The following is a 14448-nucleotide window of genomic DNA, read 5'->3' as shown; positions in this document are numbered from 1 at the left end:
CAATAAATCATTTTTAATATTATTTTTGCTATTTGCAAGCAATTGCTCTTTTTTCTTCAGCTGCTTTTAAAATAATATTTTTTGTCTTTGGTCTGACAGCTTTACAATGACTTGTCTAAGGATATCTTGCTTTTTATTTATCCTAATTTAGATTCATTAGGCTTCCTGAAACAGGATGCATGCTTTACATAAATTCTGGAAAATACTTAGCCGTTATCTTTTTAAGTATTGCCTTTCCTCCTTTCTTAAAGTTTTTTCTTACAGAACTCCATTTGTAAGTATTTTAGATATTTTTTCTTTCGCTCCTTTTCTTCTAAATTTTTATATACACATAAAATATATATTTACATATTTCCTATATATTATAGGTGGTGTATATCATTTTGTGTGTATGTGTAATTCATTCATTTTCACATTCTAGTTTATTAATTTTTCTACAATAATGCATAATTTGTTATTTAACAATCCATTGGGTTTCCATTTTTAACTATCATATTTTTCAGTTGAGATTATATATAAATGCCTGAGAACTTTCCAACACTAACATAAGACACCAAACAACAGTTCCAAAAAGCTCAAAGAACATTCAAACAAGATAAATACCAACATACACACATACACACACACACACACACACACACACACACACACACACACAGAAAAAGAGAGAGAGAGAGAGAGAGATAGGAAACTCATATTTAAACTTCTGAAAAAACAAATATAAATAGAAAATCTCGAGGACATCCAAAGCAAAAAGTCACATTATCGACAGAAGAATAGATAAGATTTCTCATCAGAAACCATGCAAGCAAGAATGCAATGGAGTGGCATCTTTAAAGGGCTGAAAACAAAAATAGCGACAAGCCAGAATTCTATAACCAGCAAAAATGTCTTTCAAAAATCTAAAGGAGAAAAAAAACTTTCTCAGAAAAATAAAATCTGGGCCAGACCAATGGCTCAGGTGGTTGAGCACAATGCTCCTAATGCCAAGGTCACCAGTTCAATTCCCACATGGGCCAGTGAGCTGTGCCCTCTGCAGCTAAGATTATGAACAACATCTCTCCCTGGAGCTTGGCTGCTGTGAGCAGCCAGAGGTCAGCGTGAGCTGCCATGGGCTGCTGTGTGCTTCCAAGAGCGGCTGGTGGCCAGCATGAGTGGCCGGCAGCCATCGTGAGTGGCCAGCAGCCTGCGAGAGCTGCTGTGAGCTGCTGTGAGTAGCTGAGCAATGACTGGCGACTGACTGCCTCAGCCTGGGGGACCGCAAGTCTCATAAGACCAGCATGGGCCAGGGAGCTGTGTCCTATACAACTAGACTGAGAAACAATGGCTTGAACTGGAGTGGGGTGGGGGGAAGCAGAAGAAAGGGGGGAACAAAAGAAAACCAAAAACTAAGGAATTAATTGCTATCAGACCTACTCCACTAGAAATATTACAGGAAGTTCTTCAGGCAGAAGGAATATGATAATCAGTCAAAAACCTGGATCTAAACAAAGACAGGGTTCCACAATGAACAAACAAAACAGAAACAGACTCACAGATTCAGAAAATAAACTGATGGTGGCTAGATGGGAAGCGGGTTGGTGCGATGGGTGAGAACAGTGAAGGGATTAGGCATTATAAATGGGTAGTCACAAAATAGTCATGGGGATGTGAAAAACAGTATGGGAATATAGTCAATAATGTTGTAAAAACTATGTATGGTGTCAGATGGGTACTAGACTTATCGGGGGGATCACTTCATAAATTACATAAATGCCTAACCACTGTGCTCTATACCTGAAACTAATATAAAATAACATTGACTGTCAAATATATATATAGTCATGGGATGTAAAGTACAACATAGGGAGTATAGTCATTGGTGTTGTAATAATATGCCGTTCCAAGACTTTGCTATTTCTTCCTAACTTCTACAGTTCTCCATGTTGTGCCCAATTCTAAAGGTAAGAAGACAAAAATATATGAGAATAACAGCATGAAGAATGGGAGGAAGGAATTGGGAATATATTGTTTTTAGGTCCTCATAGATTATGTGCAGTGGTATAATGCTATTTGAGAATAGACTCATTAATTTAAAATGTATGTTGTAAATCCATGGGACCACTAAAAAATGTAAAAAGAGTTATAAGTAATAAGTCAACTGAGGACACAAAAAGGAATCATAAAAAGCGCTCAATTAACCCAAGAGAAAGAAAAAAAAAATTTTTAAAGATAGATTTTAATACAATCATATTGATAATCACATTAACTGTGGATGATCTGAACTCCCATTTAAAAGAAAGAGATTGGGCAGCTGGTTGGCTCAGTGTTTAGAGCATGGTGCTCATAACACCAAGGTCACCAGGTCAAGTCCCCCATGGACAAGTGAGAAGCAATGGCTTGAGCTTGGAGCTGAGCTGCTGGTGGGCGGCCGGTTTGCTCAATGGTTAGAGCGTGGTGCTCATAACACCAAGGTCACTGGTTGGAGTCCCACATGGGCCAGTGAGCTGCGCCCTCCACAACTAGACTGAAAAACAACGACTTGACATGGAGCTGATGGGTCCTGGAAAAACACACTGTTCCTCGATATTCCCCAATAAAAAAACTAATAATAATAAAAGACAGAGATTGTCAGAATGGGAACAAAAGCAAGATCCAACTATATACTACTCACAAGAATGAATGGGCCCAGAGCAACCAGATGGCTCAGTTGGTTGGGGGGGGGGGGAGTGCTCTTAACAGCAGGGTTGCCAGTTCGATTCCCTCATGGGCCAGTGGGCTGCACCCTCTACGACTGGATTGAAGACAATGAGCTGCCACTGAGCTTCCGGAGGGGCAGCCAGGTGGCTCAGTTGGTTAGAGCAGGAGCTCTCCGCAAGAAGGTTGAAAACAGCGGCTGGACTTGAAGCTGAGCTGCACCCTCCACAACTAGATTGAGGGACAACGACTCGGAGCTGATGGGTTCTTCGAGGGGCACGCTGTTCCGCAATATTCCCCAATAAAATTTATTTAAAAAAAAAAGAATGAATGGGCCCATTCTAGCCTCTTTAGGCCATTTCTTTATAAGATCTACCCCTCCAACGATTAAAGAAGACACAAAACAGATGGTTTTACAGAAAACAGATGGTTTTACATAAGAAGTTGATTCAAGACTTTGCTATTTCTTCCTAACTTCTACAGTTCTCCATGTTGTGCTCAATTCTGAAGGTAAGAAGACAACAGAGATTCCCTAAGGGGATCTTGTCAAAAACTAAAAATAGTTAAGAAATTACTTTGATTCACATACTTCTCTTCCATCATTAGCTTACAATTCCGTAGGATATTACTAGATATTCATTTTATTTTATTTTTATTTCAACAGAATTTATGTCAAGGTTTATAAGGGAATTGGAAAACTTTAAAAAAAAAAAAAATTTTGCTTGAACTCCCAAACCCTAAGAAATAGTCTATAAACAGCTGACACGCTAGAAGGAAATTAACAAGACTCACAAACTTCATGTGAAAGAGGAAGAGGCAAACTCTTGACCAATTATGTCACAGAGAATTAAAGAATTACCCATTCAGTGGAATATAATCATAGTAATGCCTTTTTTAATAAAGAAGATGGGTTCTACATTTCTTTGTTAAAAACAATAACTAGAGGTAGAAAATCTAAAAACCTCACTATGCAACTCGAGTTAAGGGGAATTCTGGTATAAAAATTATTAAGCTCAAACTAAAGCAACATCAAATGTCTCATCCAACATAAAATACATGCGTGTGTGCAAAAGTGAAGGAATGGGGACCAAGATGGCAAAGTTTCTGAAAGCTGAAGGAAGGGGCCAAATTGTGTTCAGAAAGAAATTAGAAAAAATAATAGCAAACATTTATGAGGTTTGTTATTCAGTTATTAGGAACTTATTTCAGGAAAGAAAATGTTTGGAAGGAATGATTGCTGAGGGATGCCCAGACTCCGCACCTTGCCCCTTACACCATTACAATGTCCATCACTCTTTACCTTACCGTAACAATTTGTTTCTAATTACTTGTCACCCTTACTAGGCTGTGAGATCCATTTGAGAAGAGCTCATATCTCTCATATGCTCCCAACACATTCCCTGGCTCTGTTAAATAAATGAGAACACTTGTGAGGTAGGAAAGACATGCCCCCTATGTTCTGCACCCTCATTATTATACTGAAGTCATTTTATAATAGTTAAATCGGAATAACCATTAAGATCATCTAAGCAAATCTGGTGTGAGACCTTCATTGCTTCCACCAACCCTTACAAACATATTGAGCCTCAAGTTCTGCATCTGCTCACTATGCCTGAAATTCCCTTAAGAAAAATATATAAAAGTGAAAAATTCAAGGACTGGTTGAGAATATTTTGGTATATAATTAGCTAATCAACCAGTGGGAATAAAGAACATCCCACTGTATTAATCAGGTTTCTACTGTAATTAGGCTGTATAACAATAACCTAAAAAGCGCAGTGGCTTATGAAAACATTTCTTTTGTTTCACTCTAATGTCTGTAGGACGGTTGTGCCAATCTGATTTCATCTTTGATTGGCAGTATTTAGTTTATGCTGCCAGTTGGGTTTAAGTCTCCACCTCATGTTTAAGCAGTGGCTATTAGGACCGATTCTCTTCAAGGAGGATGGCAGAAGTATAAGAGATAAAGCCAAATGATGAAAGTACATTCATACACTCTACTCACATTACATTGACTCCTATTCTTTTAGTAAAAACAAATCACATAACCAAGTCTTGTAACAATGGGGTAGAGAAACACACTGCCCTTTCTCTAGGGAGAAATACTACAATGTTCCACGGCAAAGGGCTTGAATATATAATTCTATAACAGAAGGCAGTGAAGAATTGGCAGCAAATAGTCAAAGTATCACTCAGACCAAGAGGGAGCTGTATGTCTAAAGGTGATTACCCCCAAGCAATGCAAAGCTGCAGATTTTGAAGAAATAGTTCACACATACCATAGTTCAGCCTAAGTTAGACTCTCTTTCCATTCCTTAGGGACAAATACAAGTTGTGTATGTCCTAAAGCCCTTCTTCCAGTTCCTTAGATGTAGCAAACTTTTGGATATATCAAGGCTGCCCTCTGATAGAACATTCCTACTTTTACTCTTTCCTTAGTTAATTCCTACTCATAGTTCAGGTTTCAGCAGAAATGTTGCTTTTCCAGAAAGCCTTTTGCCATCACCTCCCCATCATTCTCAATCTGAGTGTGACATCATTACACTCTTTCGCAGAAGTTTTACCCTGCTATATTGTGCCCATCTCAATTTGCAATTGTGTGATTTGGTTTCATTATATCCCCCGGTACCAGCCACATGAGGGCAGGGCCATGACTGTTTCCAACATTGTAGCTAACATTAACCCATGAAGAGAATAGGCAATTCGTAGAAATTTGTTGACTCAATAAATGGACAGTTTTTCACAAATGCCAATTTTTGCTAACAAAGACAGTTCAGATTTCAATCGCATATGCTAAAGCAAACGTTTTCCCTGAACTATATAGACACATATTGTCAAGTATGCTGACTTCAATATCTTTTAGTATTGTATTGTCCAATATGGTAGCCACTCATGTGAGACTATTTAAATGCAAATTAATTTGTATTAATTAAAATTTTAAATACAGTTCCTCAGTTGCACTAGCAACATTTCAAGTGCTCAAAAGCCACATGGGTAAATACCCAGAAATGGGATGGATGGCTCATATGGTAATTCTATTTTTAATTTTTTGAAGAACCTCCATACTGTTTTGCATAGCAGGTACACCATTCCCACCAAAAGTCCACATAGTTCCAATTTCTCCACATTTTTGCCAATACTTGTTGTCTTTTATTTTTTTTTTTTTTGTAATTACCATCCTAACAGATATGTTTTGATATCTCACTGTGGTTTTGACTAGCATTTTCCTGATGATTAGTGATATTGAGCATCTTCTCATATATACCTCGTTGCCATTTGTAAGTCTTCTTTGGAGAAATGTCTATTCAAGTCTTTTACCTATTTTTAAATTGGGTTATTAGTTTTTTGCTATTGACTTGTAGGAGTTCCTTATATATTTTGGAAATAACCCCCTTATCTGATATATGGTTTGCAAATATTTCTCCCATTTCATAGGTCACCTTATCACTTTATAAAGTGCAGAAACTTTTTAGTTTGATGTAGTTTCACTTGCCTATTTTCATTTTTGTTGCCTGTGTTTTTGATTTCATACCCCTGAAATTATTGCCAATGTTAACACTTGCATGTTCATTGCAGCATTGTTCACAATAGCCAAAATATGGAAACAATCTAAACCTAAATATCCATCCACGGATAAATGAATCCAGAAAATATAAACATATAATGGAATATTATTCAGCCTAAAAAAAGAAGGAAATTCTGCAATATGTGACAACAAGGATGAACCTTGGGGACATTATGCTAAGTGAAATAAGCCAGTCACAGAAGGACAAATACTGCATGATTCCACTTATAGGAGGCACCCAAATAGTCAAAGTCAGAATCAGAGAGTGGAATGATGATTGCCAGGGGCTGGGAAAGGGGGGAAATGGGTGTTGCTAATCAATGGGCTTAAAGTTATAGTAATGAGAGATGAATAAGTCCTAGAGATCTGCTGTATAACATTTTGCCTATAATTAGCCATATTGTATTGTACAGTTAAATATTTAAGAGCATAGATCTCATGGTAAGTGTTCTTACAATTAAAAAATAAAATAAGTAAAATAAAAATTGAAGCAACATGGGATTAGTGGAGACCATATTGAATAACACAGATAAAGAACATTTCCAACATTGCAAAAAGTGCTATTCTACAGCGACGCTTTGGAGGAAACATTCAAATACATAACCAAATTCTTCTCTGTTAAGATACTCTAAAGCAGTGTGAAGCTTCCCAAAATACCTGATTTCTAAGGACCAGTGGACAAATCCCGAGATTCTGATTCAAAGTACCCAAAGCACACTTGCTCAGCATACAACTCCTTAAGAGGTATTGGCAACAGAACTGGGTAACCTTCTGAAGTTTCCAATAATGCTTGCAAAAGGACATTTTAGTTTTACTAAGTCAAACTAATGATCTGTCCTTGTTAAAATCGCTCACCCAGCTTTGCAAATTCCACAGTTATCTACGATTCTCTCTCTTTTTTACCCATTGTATCCTCCTAATAACTCAGACCTGTCAACTATTTTCTCTTTAATTCTTTCGGTGTGTCTCTTTGCTCCCATCCATGCTGTGGTATGTATAGGTCAGACTCTTGTAAGCTCTCGTTTGGATGATTTGCAATTGACCTTTCTTTTAGACACACCCTTGCTATTCCATTCTATAATCAGTTACCAATTAAGTATAACCTTATTGTGTCACTTTCCTGCTTGAGTAACTTAATGATAATTATTATCAAGCATTTAAGATTCTTGACAGTCTATGCTCAACTTACCTTTCTAGTAATATTCCCCACCACTCCCAACTGCTACCGTCAGACGCATCCACTCACCTCCCAGGCACACCAAAGCCATTTTGCCTCAGCTTATTTACTCTCACCAATTCCCCCACTGACAGCTCCTTTTCTTCCTTCATAATTTTCTCAAATATCTCTAACGCCCATTGCTTCCTCTTTTGAATAACTTTCAAAAATGATCTTATTTGTGTGTTTTTTAATTTTGGCTCTGAATCATATACTGCCTGTGTTATCACTTGTATTTCATCATCATCATCAATTATTATTTTGCTTCAATAGCAGTATGTTGATATATTTTTTCTCTCCTATAAAAGCAGTTCTTGAGATCATGGGTTTTGAATTACTTCTTTTATCTCCCACAGAAATTGGGACAACATAATGCTATCAGGGTAGACACAGAGAGAGGCAGAGAAAGAGAGAAAAAAAAAAGAAAAAAAAAATATATATATAAAATGAATGTGTTTATATACTATATATATGTATAAAAATACAGAAGATCATATTCATTTATTCACTCATGCATTCTCTGCATTCTCATAGGTTTGCCTTGACTTCTTAGCATGTGTCTTTAATTTTTCTGGTAAATATTCAGGATACTATATAGGAAAATAATGCATCATGCCAGAAACCACTTAATGTGGGTTCAAAACTGCCACGCAAAGGCAATTATTTCCTTTAAAATGTTGTCTTATTTGGTCTCTTCCTTTTTTCCTTGCTAGTTTTTCACAGACCTACTGCTCTTCCCTCAAAAAAAAAAATCTTAAAATCCAAGTTCTGCGGTCTGAAACCTATTTTGTAAGAAATATATTTCTTTTGGCAATCAGAGATTAAGAAATAGTGCAGAAAAGAATACTAGATTGTATCAGCATTCAACTGTCTATACTGCTAAAAATGAAAAATGTAAGCCCTGCGTTCACTTAATTCAAACAGAAGCTTTTAGGCAGCTTAAAGATGCAGACGACATCAAAATACATGAAGTCATGTTGGGGCCACTCTTGAGCATAAATAAATCCCTTCTGTCCTAGTGTTGACATCCCTTTCTAAAGTTTCCATTCTTAAGTTCTTTGGAGAAAAGCACTAGAGTCAAATCTGAAGTATGCATATTGGGGGAAAAATGGAGTTTGGATTATCCCAAATAATAAAGCTAAAATTATTTAAATTTGATACTAAAATATTTTCTAACATTTTAATACGTGCGCACCAAGATTTCTAGGAATTCTATGTCAAATAAAAACCTAACACTATTGGAGAGGCTGTGGAGAAAAAGGAACCTTCATCTATTGCTGGTAGAAATGTAAATTGGTACAGCCACTATGGAAAACAGTATGGATTTCCTCAAAAAATTAAGAATAGAATTACTATACGATACAGCAATCCCTCTTCTGGGCATCTACGCAAAAAATCTGAAAACATTTTTCCATAAAGATATATCTACCCCTATGTTTATTGCAGCATTATTCACAGTGGCCAAGACATGAAAAAAAAAAGTGCCCTTCAATAGATGATTGGACAAAAAGATGTGGTACATATATACAGTGGACTATTACTCAGCCATAGAAAAGATGAAATACTGCTGTTTGCAACAACATGGATGGATCTTGAGATTGTCATGCTAAGAGAAATAAGTAAGACAGAAAAAGTCAAGAACCATATGACTTCAGTCATATGTGGAGTATAAACCTGAAAGCAACAAATGAAAAAGACAAACAAACAAGGAAACAAAAACTCATAGACACAGACAACAATTTAGTGGTTACTAGAGGGTAAGGGGGGAGGTGCAGTGATTGAAGAGGGAAAACGGGGTCAAATATATGGTGATGGAAGGAGAACTGACTCTGGGTGGTGAACACACAATGTGATATATAGATGATGTATTACAAAAATGTACACTTGAAACCTACGTAACTTTACTAACAAATGTCACCCCAATAAATTTAATAAACAAAAAAAAAATTAATTAAAAAATAAAAAACCTTGACACTATATTGTGAAGACTTCAGTGAGTTTAAAAGTTGTCCAGAATCTTTCATACTTCCCATTTTCCCACCCCTTACCCCGACTCTCCACTCCCTACCATTCCTCCAAGCAACATACCCTGACTGGGAATAAATAAGTTGGTAAAATATTTGTCTTCTTTCTTGGGTGGTAAACACACAGTACAGTATATAGATGTTGTATTATAAAGTTGTACACCTGAAATTTATATAATGTTATTAATCAATGTTATCTCCAATAAATTTAATAAAAATTTAAAATAATAAAAAGATATATCTTCTTTCAAATCTCCCTCACTGAAAAGAAAGTGGAAATAGTCAAGCATTTAAATTTCAAGGGACTTTTCTGAATAATAGCAAAGCAAGTAGATATTTGAGATATTAAGAATATTATACTTGAGCATATTAGGTTCAATCACCTGAGCAGGTTTCTGCTGTAATTCTCATCCCCTTTCCTTGTCATTTTTATTCAAAATTTTAGTTCCACCTTTAATAAAATTGGTAACTATTTTTCTTATGTTCAATGATATTTACCAATACAGTTTAAGAATTTCCTTATTTAAAGTTGCTTTTTAAGAAATTCTTCTACTAAAAATAATATTTTAAGTGAAAGATTCAGTGAAACTCTCTTAATTATTGCATAACTGGAAATATGCTCATTTCATTCTCACTTTCAAATGACAGTTTAGCTTGACACAGAATTCTAGTTTCTTTTTCTTTGCATTTTGATGATACTACTGCATTGTTTTCAAGTATCTATTTTTGAAACTGAAATGTCTGCTATTCCTCTAATTGTAATTTCATAGTAGGTAATCTATCTTTTTTCTCTCTGGTAAGTTTGCAAATTTTTCAATTTATCCTTGATGTTCTGCAACTTCAATTAATCTTTCTGAATTTATTTCATTTAATTTGATCAGCATATGGTGTATACTTTCAATAAGAAGGCTGTCTTTCTGGCATTATTGAAACTATCAGCCATATCCATTTCAATATGTCCTCTCAATCATCCTTTTCTTCTCGTCTTACAAAAATTACACACACACACACACACACGAAGGTCTCTCAATCTATCTTCCATGCTTCCATGATCCTAATTTCTCTCTCAAGATTTTACTGTCTGGGTCAGTCTAAGCAGCATTATGAGTGAATTCTTCAGTAACATCCAGTTCACAAATTCTACTTTTTCTGTGAATAACCAGTTAGAATATTTTTTAAATTTCAGTGACTATACATTTCTTTCATATCCAGGATTTCTAACAGATTTTTTTTTCCAGATCCACCTGCCTTAATACATAGCTGACTATTTTTGTTTTATAATTTTATGTTACTTTCCTTACACTTACTTATTATATAAAGTCATTTTGCCTTTTATCAGGAGTTAATTAGTGTTCTGATTGTTGATCTTGTTGGCTACCTTTTTTGATATTGATTATTCTCATGTGCTTTAGCATTTTAGTTTCCAGGTTTATTTTAAGGGTGGAGAGTAGTAGGTAGGGTTACTGATCATCCTAAGTTGCCCAAGACTGATGGTCTTTCTGTAGCATGAGAATTTCAGATCTAAAGCTGAAAAAGGCCTGGGAAAACCAAGAAGACTTGGTGATCTTAGAGATTTGTTTCCCTTTCTCTGGCTAATGGTTTTGACTTTGCCACTCTCCAGTCCCCCAGGACTGGTGAACCCAGAACTGAGTCTCCTATAGACAGCTGAGGATTCTTACCTACAAAATGATACATTTTCTGAACTAGCGAAAGGCTTAGCCTAGCCATGGTTGCAGAGATGTCTCATTCCAGGAGCTTTACAAAAATGACATGAAAGCACTGATTCTGGCTCATTTGAGCCTTTCTTATGACAAAACAACACCAATGCTATCTCTAGTTTCATAAATAAGGAGACGAACTCAGTCTTCAAACATAAGTTGGTGCTACAACCATCCACTCTCAGGAGTCAAACTCCAGGCCCCGTGTCTATTCCCAGACCAGGTACACAGTGAGCCTATCACTTCCATCTCACCTTGCCGGTGTCCCGGCTCTCCCTCTGTTTCACGGTCTGCTGACATCTTTTGAATTCATAAGTAACAATGCCTACTATATCTTTTTCTGGAACAGAAGATAGAGTTTAAAGTTCAATTTCATAAAACCATCTTGTTCAAAAATCTCTATGATAAGTGTGGAACAGTTCAACATCATGCCAAGAGAAAACCTAGTGGAGTCTTTCAAACTCTATGTGGCCACCAACGCCTCTCATCATTTTCTCTGCTCATTCCTATATTAGGCAAGGGCCATGAATATGTAAAAGGAATTTGTCAAGTCTTGGAAGTTTAGATATTCACCAATTTCAAGTAATGAAAACGCAGCTGAGTATCAGGAATTTAGAAAGAATGCTTGACAAATAATGAAAACAGGTGTCTCAAAGTTTACAGAATAAATCACAGGCCTATGAGCCCCAGGAAAGTTTATAATTCACCAGCATGTGGGATCCTTGAGACTGGAGGTATTATTCACCTCTATATCCTGAGCACTTAGCACGTACCTGTCACATATTAAGCAGTCAACACATTTTGAGTGAAATTGTTTGAACTTTAAGGAGAGCTCCTTGGGCCTTTACTCAGAGCCTAATTACTTTTACTTTATAAATATTTGTAACATGTTTGACAGCACGTCAGAAGAAAAATAAAAGCAAGAGAGAAAACAGAATAAAACTTTAAAGGCAGACATGGGATTCAAACAGACTAGTGTAAACAGACAGTTACATGTTAATAAATCCCAAGGGCATCACTATATTATGACATGATATAAAAACTAAAATGTATAATGACTCTCTGACTCAGGAAAAAAAGATTAAGTTACATAAGTGTGTTTTGCTTAAAAAGACAAGAGTAACAAAATGTATATTTTAGATAGATTCCCATATACAATGGGTAAATTTTTTAAAGAGGTGTTTATCCTTGAAGGTATTAAACCCTAAACTGTTTGCAACACTCAGCTGCTGTGAACAAAGCCCTCCTTGAATGTTGAAAACAGTTGAAATCTTTCTGCATAATAAAATCTCAGTTACCCACCATTATTATGGAATGATCAGTTCCAGAAAAGCATTTTCTTACCATTAATAAATGTTTAACTCCTTTAAGCAAACCACTACGCTACCATTGGTGGTATTTGAGCTATGAGTAACTTTTTGGCACTCACACCTTTCTCAGAACCACAACTGTGCCTTAAGGATTAGAGAAGTAGAAGGAAATTTTTGCCTCTACAAAAGTATTTGGCTTCACTTTTCATCATGGAATTTCTTCTTGGTTGCTTGCCCATCTCAGTATCCCGTTCGATTTCCAAGTCTGCCAGCCTCTTGCCTCTGTGGCTGCCACCACTTAAATCCTGTCCAATCTCTTCCTATTCCCTACTGATTGCTCTAGGAGCACCAATTAAACGAGACACTCTATGTGACCTAGCTAATATAGTGGCTGGCTCATGGTAGACCCTGAACTTGAGCTAGAGGATTATTATGATACTTCTCATACCATCATTTCATGGATAGAGAAATAGAACAAGGGATGGCCATAACAAGTCCATCTAGGTAGACAGTGACAGGGTGAGAATTTACTCAAGCTCTGATTGATCTCAATAACTCTAGGTATCTTTGAGTCAACATAACATTGCTTGTATCCATCATCCAGCTCTGCCTCCCTGGAAGTAACCAGGAGAGTGTTTCTTATGAGCTGCGGAGAGGAAAAGCACGTATGAACAGAGTGGGAGAAGAGACCACAAGAAGGATGTCTAGTTATAACCACAGGTACATGAGCTGTGATTTTTCAAATACCTGGAAGACAGGATTTTAATCACCAACATCCATACTTTGTAAGCTGCCTAATTGATAAGATGATTTTGTTTTCCATGTTAAGAATTCTATACCACCTTCTATACTTCTCTAGAAGTTAGATTTTGTAGTCTATGGACCCAAAGAGAACCTCCAGCTAAAGAAAATATTAGTGGAAATGTTTTGTGAATTAAAAACTCTATTTCCAGGTTGGAAAAAAAAATCTAGGGAGATAAAATGGTGGCATCAGTGGGCCTTTGACGGGCACACAGAGGACTATTTCAAGATTGTAATAGCTATGCAGGTTCTTCTCTTAATTCTTTTTTAGAAATGTACTTTTCACAGTTTAGATTTCATACCTATGAAATAGGATCCTTCAGTCACCTTAGAATCAGATTTTGATGAACCTTTCATCATGTTATGTTAATTAGTTATCTCTAAATATAAACGATTTTCAGTTAAATACAGATAAATAAAATTAAATATACACTATTCATACAATTACAATAAATTAGTCCAAAGACCTCTTAAAATCAATAAGGAAAAGAAAAATAACCAAGCACAAAGGATTTGGAGGCAATTCACAGGAGAAATCCAAATGATCATCATAAATCTGAAGATTTTTTTAATCTCACTAGAAATCAGTGAAATAGTAAAATACAAATGAAAACAATGATGAAATACTACTTTGTACCCCTCAAATTAACCAACTTTAAAAGTCTGAAAGTAACAATTGGTGAAAGTAAGGTAAAATCACACTGTGGTGTACATTAGATACACCTAAAAAAATTATCCCATGCATTCTACCCTAAAAAGATATCTACCCTAAAAAAATTCTCCCATGCATTCACAAAGAAATGTACAAAAGATATTTGTTACAAAATTGTCATAACAGTAAAAATTATGGACACAACTTATACCGTAGGCAAACAGGGTAAATAATTTTGGGCTATTCATAAATGAAATGCCATATAACAGTTAAAATGGATGAACTAGGTGTATATGTACCAACATAGATACATTTCATAAACTTTACAATGAATGAAAAATGCAAGTTGTAGATATTAGACTTTATGCACATTTTAACACCATAAAATAATACTATAATTTGTTTGTAGAATCATACCTTTGTAGGAAATCATAAATAGGAGTAGAAAACAATTTCAGTAGGGAAAGAGAAAGAAGGAATAGGATG

The sequence above is a fragment of the Rhinolophus sinicus genome, chromosome 13, assembly GCF_057876585.1.
Source record: "Rhinolophus sinicus isolate RSI-liver-muscle chromosome 13, RSI-T2T, whole genome shotgun sequence".
NCBI lineage: Eukaryota > Metazoa > Chordata > Mammalia > Chiroptera > Rhinolophidae > Rhinolophus > Rhinolophus sinicus.
The sequence above is the reverse complement of the archived record's forward strand: the minus strand, read 5'-3'. Positions refer to the sequence as shown.